Below are 5929 nucleotides of genomic sequence, written 5' to 3'. Positions count from 1 at the left end.
CAATATTAAGTAATGTATAGTGATTATTCACTGGGCATAATAGAAGTATATTTTAAATCTCAAAGCAGTTGAGAGAATGGAAATGTCTGAAGGATCCCTGAATGTCTATTTTTAGAAAATTTTCATTCAACCTGGAGAGCAGACAGAAAAATGAAATTGTTGCCTCAGTCACTTGAAAGCTGCTTTAAAGTCATGGAATAGGAGTCTAGTGAATCTCAGCTGTTTATATGACAGCAGTAGTCTTTGTACTTTTATTGTATTCTTGGTTTCCAATTTTAGCTATCCCCTTGAGCTCTTGTAATATTTACAGTGATATTGTGATAGGGAATATTTTGTCTCCCTCCTGGATCAATTTATTCTTTTTCCTGTGTAGAAAAAATTGTTGTAAAAAAGAATGTAAATCCAAAATCCATGGATTAAATTGGTTTTGAACTTTTATTATTTGATTAAAATATTGTTCATCTGGTCCTTTGAAACCTTGCCCATTGCAGTTTCTTCCTGCAAGCAAGATAGGGCTTTCTTAAAGTCAGTCTAAAAAGTATTGGCTATGATTAGGGGAAAAAATTAACTTAAGAAAGGCTTTCGAAGACTTTAATTTGAGGAGTTCTGTAAATAATATTTTATTTTATTCTCAAAAACAATCTATTGGAAGAATTTGGCATTAGGGGAATCCATGAGTGTGGATATTTGTTTTTTGGGTTTTTTTTTTTTTCCTTCTAAAAGACCAACTTAAAAACAAAAACCAAACCAAACCAAAAAAAACCCCACCCCAAACACTGAGCTGCTATGGAGGAGTTTTATGACAAAGATCTGGCATCTGCGTTTGCTTCTGGAAGCAATTAATTTAGGCCTTTTCATTTGTGTTCATAACTCTTCTATGAATTCCAGGCTGGAAGAGTGGGAGTAGAAAGGACCGCTTGGATCACTGTGTCCAGTCCCCTCCAGTGGTCTCCTGTAAATCCACAGGGCTCTGCTTTGAAACATCTTCTTATGAATACATAGCTCTCCCTCTGCCCTTCACTTGTGAAATACTTAAATGATGCATCCAAAAATCTCATTGGCCTTTTATCCATGACTGAGTGACAGTGACAGCTCACAGTGTCACCCTTATGAGCCTTTGCTGTATTGAAACTCTTCAGCTGATAGCAAAGTTACATACTCCAATGCATACTATTGAATGTATTTTATTAAATGTCGTCTCGATTCTGTTACTCCAGTCCACAAAACCATCTTTCTTCCTACCTTATACTTGTTCCTGTTTAATGGCAATAGATCTTAAGATTGCCCATCTAGATCTAGCACCAAGATTACTGAAGAAAATAGTTGCCAGATTATCAAAGGTGCATTCCTGTCAGTCTACTGTTTTTTTTTATAAGCCTTTATAGTCTTTCTTGTAATCATCTTGTTTATCCACATTATTTTTTGTATTAATCCTGATCTTTCTCACCTTCAACAACAATTTTCCTTGTGGGAGCTATATTTAAAATCTTTTGCACTAGCTGACAGCAATAACTTTGAAGTCAGTTATAGACTGAATGAAATTTATGCTAATTTTATCAAAATTGTATTGTTTTTTATTCAACTTCTGATCTACTTATATCCCTGATCATTTACTCAGTCTGTTTTAGAACATTTGCGGTATTTATATACTATATTAATTACTATATTAATCTATACTATGTTAATGCAGTATTAATATACTTTATTATATTAAACTAACCATATATGTCTGGACAACTTGCTGTCCTTCTGAATATCCTTGTATTTATGCCTGTTTCAGGTAGTATGTGTAGTAAATTACCAGACTTTTCTGCTATGACACTTTGAAGTTTCACATGGCAGTTCTTTCTGGGCCCTACAGAAGGGATTATACTCGGAAGGGCCATCCTCGTTTTACCAGAGTAGGTAATCTCAGTTGGTTTTATTTCATCTTGGGTTTGGTAATTTCCATGTCCTTGTCCCTGTTGCAATTAATTTTCACACATTTCATCTGTATTAAATGGAGGTAAACTATATTTCTAGTACAACTAATATTTGGGCCATACTAGGTAGTTATTAATCTGAAAATGATCATTTTTGTTTGAATAGTGCTGGTTAGGAAGAGAATCAGGAAGGACTGTGTAGTAGTGGGAACAGCTTGAAAGTGTTGACCAAATGCTTGCTTGATTTCTTGGAAAATTTTGAGGATATTTAATCAAGATAGTACATGCTGCTTACAAACTCATTTGAGAAACTGTTAAGCACTGATTTGCAGAATGATAAACTGTTTTCAGAAGTTAAATGACTGTAGTTAAGATGTTTCTGAAAAGTATAGGTACCAAAATAGCAATGTCTTTTAAATTAATTTTCTTGCAGTAACTGAAAGAAGAGCTTGGTTTTGAAAGTGTTTCTACTCAGTTTAGAAATGTTATTTCCTTACTATGTATCTGTAGAAGTAATTAGAACTAATCATAAAAGTTTAGAGGTTAAGTAAACACTACTTAGATGATAAAGTCCCTTCCAACCCAAACTATTCTATGATTCTAAATCGGGAGAATCAGAGGTTCAAGTGCACAGTGACTTGCATACAGTTATAAACAGTTTGACAAAATTGTGGATGGAGCACATACCTGTTGTTCCATTTTTGGCATTGCTTTTCTGTGTGATGAGCCAGATTTTCATCTCACAAGAGCTTCTACTTTTATAAGCATATTTATGCATTCTAATTTATCTCTAGGAAAGCCTTTAAGAACCAATAACTTCTGCCTTTGTGTATGAAGTTCATCCTTGTTTTTCAAGTGTAGTCAGCTACTCCTATGTTTCTGTTTTATTCTTCCTTCATTCCAAGGCCTACCAGTTTTAGAAACATAATTGATAGTTTTTTCAAATGGTCAGTTTAAAAAATTGACTTTCAAATTGAAAATTCACTTCTGATGAATTAAAAGTGTAGTCTTCCTACACAGAGCAAGGAGAATAGAAATCGATTTTACTGACCTACATTTCTCAGATTTTTCTGAAGAGTACGTTTGCTTTTAATGAATTGTTCTCATACTGCTCAGACTAGTATGATCTGTTTTCTCTCATCACTTCTTCAGAACTTACTGTTGCTGAATTGTACTGACAAATGACTTTTGAATACTAAAACCTTTCAAAAGCTGTCAAACAAGTGTAGCCCAATGAAGAGTACTTCTCTTGTGTTAACTTCTGAGCAAGAGTACTGGTATCCTTGAGCTCATGAATATTTTTTTGCCTGATGAAATTTACCAGAAGACACTGAATACACCTGTTTTCCACAGGTGATAGGTTGACCCTCTGATGTGAATGGTTTTTTACAATTGCTTTTATAACACTGAAACTAGGTAACACTTTTTTTATCCTCAAGCTGACCTATTTACTGATGAGCTGATGGTAATGAGCTCTCTGCAAACAAGCACTAAAAACAATTTAACAGAGCATGGGTCAGTAAAAAGAAAAAAAAAATATATCAGCAGTAGCAAAAGTAGTTCTGAAACCTGAGTCTCGTGTTGGCATCAATTCTGTTTTGAAATATAGACATACTCAACTGGATAGGCCTCATTAATAGTTCAGCTCTATGGAGTTTTAGACAATGCTGATATTGACATTTGCATTTGCTTAATTTTTTAGAAGTTTGCTCAAAAATCCATACATATGCCTAATATGTTACCTTAGAGTATGCCAGTCTTTTCTCCGTGACTGAGAAGCTGAAAATTCAATTTTGTATAGGCCATCAATCTTTCCTTAGATGCTGTTCAGTTAATCACTTTCCATTTGGTTTAAATTGATATTAATGGCTTAGAAATAGCAAATGTTGTGTCAGGATTTTGATGAGCCCTTACTTTGTGCCAATTTCTGTTTATTCATATCTGAAGGTTTGGAAAACAAACTTTACATCAGCTTTGTCTGTTTAGGTGTCACATCCAGTGTAGAATCCTGATTTAGTTGAATAATGGCAATGAAGTCCTTTGTCAAGTCTGTTACAAAATCATATGGAAGACTGATCACTAGTATAAACAAAGATTAAGGTGGTCCAAAGATAAAAATGACGGAATAGTCATATGTCATACTGAAAAGAGTAAGCATTCTTTCCCATGCCAACTGTGTTGGTAAAAGAGGTGGTAAAGTGAAACAATGCACTTTATATGAGCAGTAATTTTAAAGATGACCTTTTTCTATAGTGTCAAATGTATCATGGATTTTGTCAGGGGAGGGAAAAAAATCACTTGACCTTCAGAAGTAACAAGACTTGAACGTACCCATTTTTCCTCCTTTCACTTTATTCTTGATAAGTTACAGCCTCTGTTTCTACTCTTTCCAAGGTGTTTTTAATACTCCTTTTACTTCCATGATGTAGAGGTTTTGTTATCTATTATCTAGTATTTTGAAGGGAGGAAAAATACCTGGTTTTGCAAAAATCTTCAGTTTTATTACATTACTCAGTAGTAAAGGCAATTATTAAACCTATGCATTTTGGGATTATTGCTGTGGTTACCGAACTTGTTTATAGGTGCAGTTGACTTTCTTTGCCGTAAGGACACACTGCTGATTCATGTTAAAGTTGCTATCAGGCTCCAAAGTTTCTTTCTGCAGAGAGCTTCCTAGACTGTTGACACCCAGCCTATATGGATACTATGCTGGGTACAGGACTTTGTACTTGCATTTATTGAACTTCTTGAGGTTTTCAACCTGCCTGTTTTTCTAGCCCTTGGATGTCCCTTGGATTGGCCACCCAGGGCCATTCCAAGGTACTGTTTCAGGGTACTGTCTGCATGCTTCACCCCCTGTTGGGTGTCACCAGCAACCTTGCTGAGTGTGCATTCAGTCCCGTCCTCCAGGTTCTCAGTAAAGACACTAACCAGTATCAGCTCCAATTTTGACCTCTGAAGGACACCAGTGGTGAATGTCTGTCAACTGGACTTTGTACTGCTGGTCAAAATCCATAGAGCCTGGTGGTCCAGCTAGCAGTCCATCCACCTGATAGCCCACTTCTTCAGGTCACGTCTGTTCTGACAAAGTACTCTGTAAGACTGTCACAGTCCCTGTTAAAGTCAAGGTAAACAACATTCACGGCTCTTCCCTTGCTCACCAAACCAGTCTTATCCTTAAAGCAAGCTGCCAGGTTGGTCAAGTATGATATGCCCTTGGTGAATCTGTACTGTCTGTTCCCAGTAGCCCTTTTGGCTTTTTTTTTTTGTGTGTGTGTGTGGATGTAGGTTCCAGGAGAATTTGTTCCATAATCTTCACAGGGACTGAAGTGAGACTGACTAGCAGATCGTTCTCCAGATCTTCCTTTTCCTTCTTGATGATACCGTTTTTCCTAATTCTGAGGTAACTATCTGGATCACCATGACCTTTCAGAGATGATAAAGAATGACCCTGCAGTAAGATCAGTCTGCTCCTTCAGCACCCTCAGATGCCTCCCATCTGGTGCCATGGAGTTGCACATACCCAAGTGGCTTAAGAGATCCCTGACTCAGTCTGTCTGTACTGCATGTGAAGTTTCATTTCCATAGTCTCTGCCACTAGACTCTGGTCTGGGGCACCCAATAACAAAGGAGGCAAAAAAGGCACTGAATATCTTAGCCTTTTCCATACCCATTGTCATCAGGGCTGCTGCCCCATTGAGTAGTGGATCTGCGTTATTCTCAGCCTTCCTTTGGCCAGTATCCTTACAGGTGCCTTTCTTGTTGCTGCTTTTGTTTCTTCCGAACTTGAACTCCAGGGTTCCCTGAGTACCTCCCCACATGCTCAGGAGATGTTTCTGTATTCCTCCAAAGTAGCTCTGCTTCCGCCTTCTGTGTATTTCACAGAAGTAGTGCAAGAGCCTCTCCCTGATGCTGCTTGCCTCACTTCGTCACACAGATCCTGGCCAGCAGCCCTCATTCCTCAAAGCGGGTCCTATGGTCTTAGAAGCCTGCCTTTGACACCAACC

Source organism: Fulmarus glacialis, unplaced genomic scaffold (genome assembly GCF_000690835.1).
Source record: "Fulmarus glacialis isolate BGI_N327 unplaced genomic scaffold, ASM69083v1 scaffold41747, whole genome shotgun sequence".
NCBI classification, from domain to species: Eukaryota; Metazoa; Chordata; class Aves; order Procellariiformes; family Procellariidae; genus Fulmarus; species Fulmarus glacialis.
This window is presented reverse-complemented; position numbering follows the sequence as displayed.